Source organism: Equus przewalskii, chromosome 1, assembly GCF_037783145.1.
Source record: "Equus przewalskii isolate Varuska chromosome 1, EquPr2, whole genome shotgun sequence".
Lineage (NCBI taxonomy): Eukaryota > Metazoa > Chordata > Mammalia > Perissodactyla > Equidae > Equus > Equus przewalskii.
In genome coordinates this window covers 176,553,081-176,568,785 of record NC_091831.1, presented here as the reverse complement: position 1 = coordinate 176,568,785, position 15,705 = coordinate 176,553,081, and the positions used below count along the sequence as shown (strand labels likewise).

The 15,705-nt window shown below is 36.5% G+C and overlaps 1 protein-coding gene across 9 annotated transcripts in view; it reads right to left on the bottom strand.

The window, feature by feature from the left end:
- The window catches only part of LRFN5 (leucine rich repeat and fibronectin type III domain containing 5), a 249,267-nt gene that overhangs the window by 80,820 nt on the left and 152,742 nt on the right, over window positions 1-15,705 (bottom strand). The gene's annotated exons all lie outside the window — the stretch shown is intronic.

The window sequence follows — 15,705 nt, the reverse complement described above, 5'->3', positions numbered from 1 at the left end:
TACAGAGGAAGTAGAAAGGAATAGATCTGCAATGGAGGGAACATCCCTGGCATCTTTTAATGCTTTTATGTCCTGTGCTGAGTCAATGGAAAACTGCAACGATCCAATATGGGCAAGACTAGCAATGTCCCAGATCATTCAGGAATAAAAGTTTGTTCAAGTATAAAGCTCTTGGTCAGCTAACCAGCTAAGAATCTATTACTAGCTGAGGTGCTTGATGAGTGCTGCTATGGACTTAACTGTGTCCCCCTGAAATTCATATGCTGAAGCCCTAACCTCCAATATGATGGTATTCGGAGATGGGGTCTGAGGGAAGTTATTAGGGCTGGATGAGGTCATAAGAGAGGGGCCCTCATGATGGGATTGGTGGATTTCTAAGAAGAAGAAGACACAAAGATTGCAGTCTCTCTCTCCCCACACTGTGAGGACACCACAAGGAGGTGGCAGCCTGCAAGCCAGGAAGAGCGCTCTCACCGGGAGTCAAATTGGCCAGCGCCTTCATCTTCAACTTTGCAGCATCCAGAACTTCCAGAAATAAATGTCTGTTGCTTAAGCCCCTCAGTCTATGGTGTTTTATTATGGCAGCCTGAGCTGACCAAGACAAGGGAAAGTGCAGCATGTAGGGTAAGAAGGTAGCTCCAAATGCAACCTTCAACAAGGTGACTGGTTACAGAAAAAAGGTCTGTGCTAGTTATATTACATAAAATGGAAAAATACATGTGTGTGCGTGTATGTACTCAATTTAAAGAAGAAATATTTATAAGTACACAGTCATTTTTTCTGTAACTAGTGGTATGGTCCAAGATGATATGCGTGTGTACATAAATACATACATAAACCCACATATACACATATATGTATTTGTGTATATGCACATACATATGAATAAGTGGATAGCATATGTTGTGTATACATATACATTGCATATTACATATATTGTACATTTATATATTGTGTGCATATGTAATGTATATATACGTATGTATATCGCATATGTATAGTATGTGTGCTTATGTATGTGTATAAGTACATATACATACACATATAATTGTTTTCCTTCACTCATTCCCCTATCCATAAAATGTGTTAATTGTAACTAACCTATTTCTCAGTATTTAAGTTGCAAGCTATCAAAAGGTGAGTGTGACACGGCTAGAAAAGGAATGTACATTATCCAAAGATCAATAATGTACATTATCCTCTTTGGGAGAAAAGGTTAGTATGTTCTCCATTTAAATGGGATGGCTTCATGGTTTTCCTATCACATTACTCAGAAAGAACATATGATTAAGGAAGTAAAATATAAATGCCAAGTTTTCAAGGGTGGACAGTGGTAGTGTTAAAATGTAAAGATCTGTGAGCTGGAGCTGCATTTCCCAGATTTCCAGGTATGGAACAATGGTAGAGATTGTCTAAAGAGAAATTTGTGTGAGATGTGGAAAGAAGAAATGAAGTAACAGCTATTACTTTCTGAAGATTATTGTGGTTACATGAGGGGGGAGTCAAGTCAGAGTTGCTGGCAGGTTGCAGTTTGTCTTTGCTTCGGCCACTCCACATCCAGCTCTCCTCTCCAACAGCTGACCCTGCTGACCAATAGGCCCCCACCAGAAGATGCATCAACAGCCTTCCACAGATTTCTCCGCCACCTTCCTTTATGGTTCCCCTCTGGCAGATCGGCATGCACAGCTTCCCAGCTTCCCTGTAGCTCAGGTTTTTCCACCTTTGCCAGCCCTGCAGGAGTGCTAGCTCGTGACCGTTCTGACTGTTCCCTCCTATAATATGTTCTTTATTCCAAAATACTCATACTTCTGCTTCCCTGATAAAATACTGACTGATACAGAAAGTGACATATATAAGTTACAATAAAGATATCTTCTTAATATTCTATATATCAAGTAACAGTATTGAAATAAAACACAAAGCTGATGAGAAACATAAGAAAAAATCTTTTTAAAATCTTAAAATTCCTTAACATTTTGAGCTTTGATTCTTTAGGATCATGTTTACTCAACCTAAATCAGAAACTAAAGTGCATGAATATCATTATACATATATTGATCACAGAATAAGTCTGAAAGAAAAATTTTGCCAAGTCAAAGAGAAAACAAGACAAAAAATGTTTGGGTCACATAACTCCACTGCAATTCAAAGAAGACAGATATAACATAAACCAAACATTTGGAAGTTAATAATAATAAATAATTATTTGATCTAAGAGGAAATAAAAATCTCTGTTTACAAAATATTTATAAGATAAATATAATAGACGTTACTCAAAAGCTAGTTTATATAGTCAGAGACATTATTAGCAATAAATCCACAGCTCTAAATAGTTCCATAAATAAAAATGAATAAAATACAGATGAACTAGCATTCAACTAAATACATTTTTAAATGAGTCACAAAAAATAAGCTATGAAAGAAATAGTTTATAAATGTTAGAGGAGAAATTTAAGAAATTATTATAAAAAAGTATAGATTCAGAAAATTCAAGAAATATTTTAGATGAGCAAAGGAATATAATCACTTAAAGAGAATTTAAAAAATAAATAGTAAAAAATAAATAGTGACATATTTGAAACTGCTGATGAAATTTACTTTTTCTTAAGAAGATAGTAATTGGCAGATTAATCTGGAAAAATGAAGAAAAAAATCAACAAGGAAATGATCATTAATAGAACTGGAAAATGTTGTTAATTTACATCTTATTAAGAAGACTGGCATTTATTTTTTTATATTCTACATACTTTTTTTAACTTTTTTTAAATTTGTAGATGACATGATCTTTTTTTATTGAAATAACATTGGTTTATAACATTATATAAACTTCATGTGTATATCATTATATTTCTATTCCTGTGTAGATTACAACATGTTCACCACCCAAAGTCTAATTATAATCCATCACCACACACATGTCTCTAATCACCATTTTCCCCCTCCTCCCTCCCCGCTTGCCCTCTGGTAACCACCAATCCAATCTCCACTGCTATGTGTTTGTTTGTCATTGTTTTTATCTTCTACTTATGAGTGAGATCATACAGTATTTGACTTTCTCCCTCTAACTTATTTCGCTTAGCATAATACCCTCAAGTTCCATCTATGTTGTTACAAATGGCCAGATTTCATCATTTCTTATGGCTGAGTAGTATTCCATTGTGTATATATATACACCAACCTTCTTTATCTATTCGTCCTTTGATGGGCACCGAGGTTGCTTCCAAGTCTTGGCTATTGTGAATAATGCTGCAATGACATAGAGGTGCATACATCTTTATACTTTTGTGTTTTCATGTTCTTTGGATAAATACTCAGCAGTGGAATAGCTAGGTTGGATGGTAGTTCTGTTCTTAATTTTTTGAGGAATCTCCATATTGTAAAACTTTTTTTAATTTCTAAAAGGCAAACGTTTTCAATGCCATTTCAATTTTTTGTAGAACAGCGTACAAAATAGTCAGCAAAAACATGGTTGTTATTACTACTGGAAAAGATAATTTCACAAACATATAAATAAACGTAAAATTATAAACGTGATAAGTGCCAGCACATGACATTATGAGCCAGAATAACAGGGCAATTGGACTTAGTCCAGAGGTCATGAAAAGATTCCCAGAGGAAGTGACTTCTAAATATAGTCAATGAAGTTAAAGAAACAATATGTGGAAACTTCCCATGCGGAGAAGAGGAAGCAAAAGACGTAGGATGAAGGATTTGGATTTTAACCTAAATGAAATGACAATTAACTGAAGAAATTTGAGCAGAGAATATTATAATCACAATTGCCTTTGAAAAAGATGACTCCAACTGCAACATAGAAAATGGACTGGAAGGGGGCTGGCCCCGTGGCCGAGTGGTTAAGTTCGCGCGCTCCGCTGCAGGCGGCCCAGTGTTTCGTTGGTTCGAATCCTGGGTGCGGACATGGCACTGCTCGTCAGACCACGCTGAGGCAGCGTCCCACATGCCACAATCAGAAGGACCCACAACGAAGAATAGACAACTATGTACTGGGGGGCTTTGGGGAGAAAAAGGAAAAAAATAAAAATCTTGAAAAACCTTAAAAAAAAAAAAAAAGAAAAAGAAAATGGACTGGAAGATCATGGAATGGATGAAAAAAAGATCAGTTAGGAAGGTATTGCAATAGTCTGAGAGATCATAATGGCATGAGATAGAGAAAAACACTTGTACTGGAGAAATAAATTTTAGGTAAAAATTACATAATTTTGTGGTATATTTGATGTGAGGGTGAGGAAGAAATGTGTCCAGGTTGACCTGATTTTCGAGTTACAAAAATCAAAAGGAGAGAGGATAATGTGATGGGTACCTCTGGGATGATACTGACAGATAATTAACGGAAATAGAACACCATGGGAGAGGATCTCATTTGGTGGTTTGATGGTGTAAAAGGAATAAGGACAACATTTGGCAGAGAAGGGAGTATGGTGAATGAATTCAATATTGGATATGAGTTGGAAATGCCTTTGAGATGGTCACGTGGAAATATATGGCAAGCATCTAGCAAAATGGGTCTGAAACTCAGTGGAGCATTCTGGGCCAGATAAATTATTCTTTAAATAACCATCACATGGACGACAATTAAAATCTTAGAGGTAGAGCAGACTGCCTAAGGGAAATGAATAGAATGAAGTTAGAATGCTAAGACCGTAACTAAGAAGGGTTTCAATATTTAACATCTTATAACCCAAAAAGAAGATGGAAATGGAGCAAGCAGAAGCACAGCAGAGGAGCAGAGTACCTGGCATGATGGAAGCCCCTGGAGGAAACTGCTTCAAGAAGAAAGGATGGCTCTAAGGTGTCAAATGTCGATGGGAGGCCAAGGAGAGGAGAACTGAAGTAGGTTTATTATGTAATTTCCCACAGGATTGCGGTTTCAATAAAGTAAGCCAAATTTTAGCTCAGTGAGGATTGAAGAAATTGTGACAACTCTTTCAAGAATCTGGGCTTTGAAAGAGCAGAATTAATTTGTGGGGGATAAAGAATGAAGGAATTTTTTTCTTTTAATTGTTAATTGTTATTAAGTACAATATTCGTGTAGGAAAGCACACATCTCCCAAACGTAGATGAATACTCATCTAGTGAAACCAGACACAGAACCAGGACCTCGATAAAGAAACAGAACACTACCGGCATCTTAGATACCCCCTTCTCAACTCCTAAATTCTAAAAGCATAGATTAGTTTTGCTTGTTTTTGTACTTTACAAAAGTTGAAGTGAATACTGGGTACTTTTTTTTTGACTGTGGTGAAGAAAACTTTTGTTTTAATAAATGGAAGATATCTAATGGTTTATATGCCATTGCGTTGAAGAAATTCTTTTGAAAAGAAGAAGTTCAATGCATAAGAGGCAGAAGGAAAAATCAGTCAAATTACAGGTAGAATGACTGGCCCCAGGTAGGGGGAAGCACCTCTCCTCTATCTCAAAGGAGGGAACAAGAAAAATCTGTCCACATGGGGGACAGATTTTTACTCCAGAAAGTGGGAAGTTGAGGGAGTTCTATTCTGATGCTAATTTTTTTTCTATGAAGGAGAGAATATCTACTAAATTTGAGGCAAGTTTGCTCTTCTGAAGTTTACAGAGAATAGAGGAGGCTTGCAAGTATTGTGGAGGAGAATTGGAGAGAGTGTTAATCAGAAAAACATAGATCAGCAAGCAGTGTTGACGATTTGTCTGAAATTGGTAATCATGAATTTTACATGAAGAAAACTATACCATTTTCATGAAATACATTTTAAAAACAAATCAATGGGAAGGTATGGCATCGTGAACACTCATGATCTCAGTGGCCTTTTTGTTAATATTGAAATTTAATACAATTCTCTTCAAAAATTTATTTGTGGGTTTTGTTTTTGTGTTACCTTAAAGGAAATGTAACAGAACTAATCTCTGTCTTCATGGGGTGCAGAGTACAGTGTAGATGGAGGTGACAGACATTAAACATGTAATTACGCAAAAGACTAATATAAAGAAAACTTGCAGAATGCTTTAGGATTATAAAACTGGGAGTAATTATATTATCAGAGAAGTAAGAAGTTTCTCTGAGGAAGTGAAACTTAAGCTAAATTTTGGTGAATGAGTAATGGTTAAGTCATAAAATGTGGAAGAGAGCCAAGTGAGGAGAGAGGGAAGAGTATTACAAGAAGAGCGAACAAGTGTAAGACCCTGTATCTGTAAACTATCAGAGCTCTACAGTAACTGAAAAAGGGTGATTAATCTGGTGTTAGTTGTAAGGAAATTGCATGAAATGAGGCCAGAGAGTTATAAAGAGATATGGAAAGGTCATAAAATGAAGACCATGGGAAACATTTTCAACTTTAAGAAAAATGACCCAGTAATTAATTTTGGGTTGGAGAAAGGCAAGACATTACAATACTCAAGGTGAAAAATGGGAGTGTCCCTATCACAGTGTTAACAGTGAAGCTCGAGATTAAGTGGACAGATCTGGGAACTAATTAAAAGGACTTACTGACATTAGATCTGAATGGGTAAGCAAACAGAAGGTTGCCCTGGATGATCTATAGATTCTGACTTGAGAAGCTGAATGGATATACTGAGAAAAGTGAGAGAAAGAGTAGGTTTCAGAAGAAAGATCATGGGTTCAGTATTGGATATGCTGATTTTGTATGTCCCTGTTAAAGAAATATTTATTGCTTATGGAGTAAGAGGCTAGATATATGTATCTGGAGAAGAGAGGCTCAAATAGATGCGTTTTTCTCATCCCATTACAGTTCAGATGAATTTTGGTGAACATGACTTATGACAAGTTCAAAAAGTAGACACTATGATGATGAAAAGACTCAACCACATGTCTTGAGGTATCAATATCTACAAAAGAAAAGGCAAAGAGAGGATATGAGGGTCAAAGTAAGAGACATTTTGCTTTATTTGGCAAAAGATGACCTATGCATCCAGGACTCTAAATGTAATATTTCTTCATCCACTACTATATGTGTTTGCTTTAGAAGTCATGGAGAATGAAAATAAACTGGATTCTGTTAGCATTACTGCCCTGTCAAGCTAATCTGACACGTACAAAATGGTGCAAAGCAGAATTCATTCAAATTTCAAGACCTGAATTATGATAATCACTTCTTTAAGCAAACACATCTTATGGGATCAATGAACATTTTAGAATAACAGGAAAAAGTAAAGCAAAAGAAGTTTTATATTTAAGTAAAAGTAAATGAAAGAAAACATATTAAGTTTGAAAAATCTTCTACATATCTAAAATCTAAGATGTCTAGTCTGTTCTACTGAGACAAAGTTTATGATTAGAGGAAACTGACCCAAATATTGCCCTCTGACTTACTTCAGCTTCATGATCAAACAATTCTCACTCATTTTCATTGTGAACAGAAATAGTCCTCTTGTGACATGAACCAAGCTCTCAACATTAAGCATAACCTTGAAGCAAGCGCAAGTTTGAAAGGCAACAGTTGAAACTTCTGAGAAAAAAAGCATATAATCAAGGAAACCAGCAGGGAACATCATGTCTGTTGTTTTCTTTTACTGCGAGAGTACTGTGGGGGAAGAGAAAGATATAAACTAGAACTGGCTCCTACACTTAGAATAAGCAATAAAATTTTTTGACAATTCAGAAAATTATTATATACAAATAAAGCATTGTCAAAACAAAGGGTTTTAAAATTTAAGTTTGGAAAGATATTAAGATCTTAAATATAATTAAAGTTTTAATTTGCAAAACACATAGTTGGTCTGTGGATTTGTTGTCCTAATTCTAGGAAACTATCTGAAGTAAAATTTAAAATCAGATGGTACCTAGATTATCAGGGAATGGCTAATGAATGCATCATTCATTTTTTCATTTCCTTTTTTATTTTCCTGGGATACATTTTGCTCCTGTTATTTGCAATGTATCTGGCTCAACATTTTCTCTAGCTCATGCACGTATATAAGTTTCCAAGTAATATAAGCGATAACTTTGAAGAGATGTTTCTATCTTTATTTTTATGCATTTACATTCATATTGCAGCATTGCCTGCAATTTACTTCTTCATGAAAATTAGAAATAAATGCACAGATCTCTTTCCGTGCAGCTGAGAAATTCAATTGCCAGCATGAGCTCATGTTTTAAAAGCTATGCTTTTATTTTATCTGTTATGTGAAATGCTAATATGTTGACATTAAGAAGAAAGCTCAAAACTGACCCTAAGCTTTGTGAACGTGAGAAGAAACAGACTATGTGTAATTCAACACTAATAAATTTGATATTAATCTTAATTAATTTCTATCCTGTAAGTAGGGATACTTTTGTTCTAATTATAAGTGTTTTAATTTCAGATTTGTGAACTAGGTAAAGCTAATTCATATTTCTGGAACTACTTATGAGATTACAGAAAATTACCTTCGTAAAGCTGGACTTGATCTGTTTAACTCAGTGTAGACGAGAACAATTAAATTTTTAAATCACACTTCCATAGCTCTGGCAACATGTCAAACATATGCACCTCATGTGTAATAGCTCATTTCACTCTTAAAAACCCTAATACTTGTGTAGTATTATTTTCCCCATTTTATAGATGAGGAAACCAATGCATTTAGTTAAGTAATAAGCCCAAAGGCATATAGCTAGGCACTGGCAGAGCCAGGTTTCAAACCCAAGCAATCTGGCTCCCAATTTCATGCTTTTAATCATTATTGCACACTGCTTTGTAATTTAGGTAACAACAAATCTAGTGAAATGACATATCCAGTCAACAACAAAACATTTCTTTCTTATCATTGGGTACACATTGGACCAAATGACAGATTGGCCATCTTCTATATTGTTAGATGTGAGGTGATGAATCAAACAAATGGCATGCTTAGTGTGATACGTACACAATGGAAAGAAAATAGCTCTCAGATGGAAGGACACTTAGATTTGGTATGAAGGAAGAAAAAGAGTATTCCTGGTTAAGAGAGGGTGGAAGAACATTTCAGACCAAAGGAACAGCATGCAAAAACATCTCAAGAGGGAAAGGCACGCGTGGCATTTGAAGAACTAAAGGAAGTCAACCATGCCTTCAACTTCATGCGTAAGGGAAGCATGATGGGAGATTTGTTTAAAAGGTAGGAAGTAGCCTTAGAGGTCTCTGCATAACATTCACAGTGCAACGTGAAACCTCTTAAGGGTAGTAAGCTAAGAGTTGGCTAGAGTTAATTTTCAAAACAATTTCCTCTCTCCACGCCACCACCTCACAAAACCCTTCAAAAATGATGGCAAAGGAATGAAATAATTAACAAAAGAAGATAAAGATAATTGGAGAGGCAATGATAGAAGTCAAGATATTTCAACACATTGGTGATAGTTGAAAACAACAGAAATAGCCAGAACAGACTTAAAAGATCAGAAGGAACTGGCCAATTTATCCACACAAAACCAAAGAACTATTTAAGACTTGATAGCAAATTGCCTTCAAAGGAAGGAATATGAGCTTAAAGAATGAAAACCAACTTCTGGGGGCTGGCCCTGTGGCCGAGTGGTTAAGTTCGTACTCCGCTGCAGGCAGCCCAGTGTTTCGTTGGTTCGAATCCTGGGCGTGGACATGGCACTGCTCATCAAACCATGCTGAGGCAGCATCCCACATGCCAGAACTAGAAGGATCCACAACTAAGAATATACAACTATGTACTGGGGGACTTTGGGGAGAAAAAGGAAAAAAGTAAAATGTTTAAAAAAAACAAAGTTCTGGTTAACTGTTTATATGTAAAATAGTGAGATTTCCCACTCCTCCACCTAAAGCCAACATCATGAAGTGATAAGAACTCCTCCATCTCCCAAGAGATGAGAGCTTTGTTCTTTGCTTAAGCTGATTCACAAATCAATATTTGAAATCTACATAAAAAGTAAACTGGACACAATAGTGTTATTAGAAATTAAGGTAGATGAAATTAAAAGAAAGCTAAGAGTCAAAGATACAGTTGAGTACCACATCCAGGAAGTAGAATGGTAGAATGAAATAAATGGTAAATAGGAAGGGAGAGGCTGGTCCAGTGGCGTAGTGGTCAAGTTCATGCACTCTGCTTTGGCAGCCTGGGGTTTGCAGGTTCAGATCCCAAGTGCAGACCTACACACCACTCATCAAGCCATGCTGTGGTGGAATCCCACATAGAAAATACAGAAAGACTGACACAGATGTTAGCTCAGGGACAATCTTCCTTAAGCACAAAGAGTAAGGTTGGCAAAAGACATTAGTTCAGGGCCAAGCTTCCTTAACAAGGAAAAGAAAAAAAGGAAGGGAGAAACAAGAAAGTAAAAGCTAAGACCCAGAAAACCAACATACAATTAATGTGATTTCATGAAATAAAGAATAGTGGAAACAGAGGGGAGAAAATAAATAAATAATAACAGAAAATTCCCAGAACTAGGGAAAATAAACCGAGTTTAAATAAATATTCCAAAATGTACAGAGGAAGATCAAATCATACTAATAGGATTCCAGATCAAAATAGCATCACAGCATCAAAACTGGAAGCTAGGACACAAGGGAGCATAACTTCGAAATACCATGTAAAGTGGACTTTATCCTACAACTTTTTTCCTACCCTGTAAAACTAGCCATCAAAAGTGAGAGAAAATGAAGACCTTTTTAGACATGCAAAAACTCAAAATTTTTGCCTGCTGTCCAGGCTTCTAGTAGGAAGTAAAAGATAATGTGTCCAACAAAAATATGAGAATAAAATAAGAGAGAAAACAGTATGATATCAAGGAAAAGTTCACACATAGGATAACTATAAACGGAAGTTCTAGTATGGAGACGAATGGAAGCCAAAACTGGAGAACAACATATTCTAATGGGGGCCTAAGGACAGAGGCCCTGGAAAGTAACGTCTCTCTGTCTCTCTTTCTCTCTGTCTCTCTTTCTCTCTGTCTCTCTTTCTGTCAAATAAATAAGTAGATAAACACACAAATAAAATAAGGAAAGTAATTATCAGATCATAGGAAAATCATTGACAGACATATGCACGTGGTAGAGGCATTAGCTCTTTTGGAAAAAATAGAGGTGGTTTCAAAGAAAACCAGGCAAAAGAAAAAAGTAAATGCATCATTACATTCAGGAAAAATAAACGATTACAGAGAGAAGGAAGTGTGGTCTAGGGTGTTTACTTGTATAATTATAAGAATATAAAAGCTTATTATAGATTTAATAATGATTTTAATGTATTTTTTTAAAATCTAGGGGACTGGAGGGAGAGGAATTGAGGACAAATGTAAAAGAGCCAACCCATAATAAACTATGATGAGAAGTCAGTAAAAAATATGTACACTTGAAAAATAAGGAGTTGTAATGTAAGAATATCATTCACGATTATGGAGAAAAATAACAAGCAAAACAGCCCCTGGGCTACAGCAGCGTGTGGCTTGGGGAGTGCTGGGCGGGACTGTTATATTTCTCTTCTGCTACAATCCGCATTCTGAACTACCTGCCTGTATCACTTTAGTAAAAATTAAAATGAATTAAATATTAAAATGATTACTCAATTTTACGGGAAAAATTAAATAGAGAAATAAAAAATAGTTATGATGATATTTAATGGGAGCTTACTGTATACACCAATAGGCTTTTCCTGTGTTATTTCATGTGATTCTCATAAAACACTATTAAAACCAGAAAGAGCAATTGGAAGGTTACCGCAACTATCTACGTGACAGATAACAGATGCTTGCATTAGTTAGTTGGAAGTGAAGAGGGAGATTAATTTTTGACACATATATTTTGGAGGCATATTTCATAATACTTTAGAAATAGAGTATTGTTTACTGATGGAGTAAACAATAGTGATAAAAAAGGGGAAGTATGAAAGATACCTCATAGTTTTCAGGTTTGATCCACAACTCAAAGTTTCAATTCTTTTGCCTACTTTTTCAGATAATTCATAACCATTTGTGAGTATCACTTCAAAAATACTTTAATATTTTTAAATTGGTCTCCTACTAAATCTAAGTATACAGATCCTGTCCCTTGCCAAGCTCTGGGAAACCGCGCCCTGCTACCAGGGGCAACACTCGTGAACTCAGACTTAGGCATCCTCAGCTACTGAGTTGTGAAGACAAACCCAGGAGAAGATAAATTTTCTCCTAACATAACAAGGCCAGGGCTAATGCCCAGGGAATAGGGACAACTGTAAATTAGTAGAATGAATTGACGTGCAACTAGACTAGGGGGTTTTAAGAAAGAAATTAACTCTCCAAGGCAAAAAAACTAAGGAGATAACTGAGTACTACCAATCTTTGTAGATAGGGTAGACTGGAGTCAAAGTAGCTGCCATATTCCTGCCCAACCCAGAGGACCAGAGCTCACCTTTCCAAATGCTGGAAGTGAGGAAGAGTCATATTATTAATGGTGGCTAAGAGTTAAGGGTCAGGATTTGGTGGTAAGAAGCAAGAACTACTACACAATGATTAGGAACTCTGGGTCATTTTTTCATTTGTAAAATGGATGATAATAATAAAACTCCACTCTTAGGGTCGTGGTAAAGACCAAAAAAATAAACCAAGTTCTAGAGTAGCGCTTTACTTTCTTCCTTCAAGCTCACCTAAGGCAGCAGGCTTTGCAAGACAAGAAGGAAGCTGGTGTCAAGTGACCTGTGATCTGTCCATTCAGAAGGAGTGAGATGAATACCAGATGGGGCAGGACCCTCAAGTAGGAGCCCTGGAAAGAGCACAGCAAAGACTGAGGAGCTTAAACTCAGGTCTTCCAGCTCCGTACTGTCCTGTTATGTCTTCATTAAAAGAATTGCTTGATCCATTATCAGAGTGAAATATGCGGTGATGCAGAACTAAAGGTGGTCCAGCTTCTAATACCCTGAGGATGGAAGGGAAGACTTTGCCCTTCCTCCTGGATTACTTGGCAGAATAAATTACAGGCTACATAAAAAAAAGGACTTCTCCAAGCGTAGAAGACCATAGGGCTGATTTCTCTCTTTTGCAGAAGAGAAAGGAAGGTCTATGATCCAGATAGCACCTTCAGTTGTCACAATACCCTCTTCATTGCCTTCTCTCTCTGCTAAAATCTCATTTCTACAGTATATTCAATTTTTTTTCTATTTTATTATATATATTTTTTTTGAGGAAGGTTAGCCTGAGCTAACATCTGCTGCCAATCCTCTTTTTGCTGAGGAAGACTGGCCCTAAGCTAACATCTGTGCCTATCTTCCTTGACTGTATATGTGGGATGCCTGCCACAGCATGGCTTGCCAAGCAGTGTTTAGGTCTGCACCCGGGATCCAAACCGGTGAACCCTGGGCTGCTGACGCAGAACATGTGAACTTAACCGCTGTGCCACCGGACAGGCCCCCTTGCTGTATATTCTAGATCAGAAACTATCAGCTTCTTAGAGTTTTTCAGTTGTGAAGCAACTTAAAAATAGGCAATGTAGGGCAGCTTGGAATTTAGAGTCAGAAAGTCTAGATTTTGTTTTTTCTGTCACATACTACTTGAGTAACGTCAATAGAGCTAAAGATTTTGAGGATCAGTTTCATCAGGAATAATTAGGCTCCTGAGATCGTTGGGGGATTCCATTTTGTGATGCAGACAAACATGAAGTTGAGTCCCTGGCTCACGGTAGGATTGTCTTTCCTCATCTATTTGGATCTCCATTGATTTATTTTCCCACTGCTGACTTTCTATAATGCTCTTATTTGCAAAATAGAATTTATCATTTAAGTAGGTCTATAAATATCTTCATATAGGGTTCCCTATGTGCATTTGTTACCTTCCCAAGTGCATTATAAGCTATTTTAGGGCAAGGACTATGTTCTCCGATCTGTTGACCCTTCACGTCGTTTAATTTAAATCTATTGCTATTGCTCAATCAATGCTTATTGATTGCGATAAAAAAGACCTTATATATGAAGGGTGGCTCTTTATGGACCAACGAGGTCATAATAAGAAAGAATTAGGAAACATACCCTAAATATTGACTCTCTGATCATGTCCACAATCAAAGGCATGAAATTACTAAAACAGTTTCTTTCTGTTGTAAATTGAAAACAGATTTGGGTGGAACAGATGACCAGTATAGTTTACCCAAAATCAGATTCAAGTCATACCTGCGTATGTCACCAGCACTTGGAATACAATCGGTTCTAAGAATGAGAAACAACTTGCTATCTTATTTCTTATCACTTCCAACACACACGTTCTATTCAGTTTGCGTCTTTCCTCGGTTTCCCCAGCTCACAGGTGCCTGTGCATGTCCTTTGTCTAGTCTGGAAGGTGGTTCTTCTGTTTCTTCAAATAATCACCCCTTTCTAGATTTAGGTCAATACAACTGCCTTCATGAAACCTTCCATCACTTGATCAGCTTACACATTCTCTTTTGAAAGTATACTGATCTATAAACTATGCTGAACATTGCTCAGAAGATAATTGTTTAAAGAATTGTTCATTAAACCTATTTTATTTGACGAATTTTATTGACCACTGATAGTATTAAAACCACTTTGTTCAAGTAAAAAAAAAAGAGATAATTTAAATTACAACCACTGTAAAAAAAATACAACAGTACAGAACATAGAGAGGGGCCTTTCTTAGAGTGTGATAACTACCATAATTAAAGTGTAAATGATAATTACAAAATGTGGTAAATACACTTGATATGATGAGTAAAGTCACAGTGACTTTGATTAAGAGTAGATGAGACAGAGTATTATGCCTTCAAAGACAAGTGATAGTATAATAAATTGAGAAAATAGGGACGATAATTCCAGGAAAAGGAAATGTCAAGACCACTACATAAAGAATGAAAATGCATGGTTCATTGAGAAACAATGAACGAAGAGTAGGACCCCGTTTTACCCTCCCGCTGCTTCCCTCATTAATGAATTAAATAAAGCTTCAAAACATGCTCATTTTTAAAAATTATACTTTAACAGTTCTGGAGGTCTCTCCCAGAGGTCCAAGAAGACTTGTGCTGTGGGACCAATTAAACTGGGTTGGTAAGAAGTCTGCCTCATTGGCTCTCTAAGCCCTGGCACACACATTCCTGGTTCTTGGAGTGAATCCTAATGTCAATAGAAATCTCCTTTCACCGATTCTGTTTTCACTCTCACATTCCCTCTTATTTTGTGTTTTTTTCTTACTTCATTTCTTGTTCTTAACCAAGTCTCTTGGTCCAACCGTATCACATTTAACTTTTGGGTTGGTCTATTTCCCAAAGCACAACCGGGCTCAAGGACTACTGTGCCCAGTATCTGCTAGGCCAGTCTGATTGCAAATGTGACAGCAGTCTTTGTGTATTTCAAGTCCGATTGTACACAGATGAAACATTATTGTCCACCGGTAACAGCACTGTCAGGAAATTCTCCTGAAATAGACCCCTCTGCTATCTCTTTCAGGATGATAGGATCTATTCTCTGTTGAGCAAGAGAGGACAGAGAATGCAGTCTGACATTCTTTTGGTTTGTTCGTCTTTTTGAGAGCACAAATTATTAAGAAAACACCTTGCATCCACTGGCAAGGAGGACAGGTCTTTTTGTGTTTTGACTGGTTAATTTGTATATGTATTCATGTCTACTTTTGAAATGTGGCTCAAGTTACAGAAATGAAGCTGCAAGTTTTCTGTGTGCCTGAATATATGTAATTGAGAATCATCTTTGCATGTCACTGTCTCCGTATATAATGTTTTCCTACCTCCAGAGGATATTAATAAATTAGAAATAAATGTTTTAAAATAAAATCCGTTC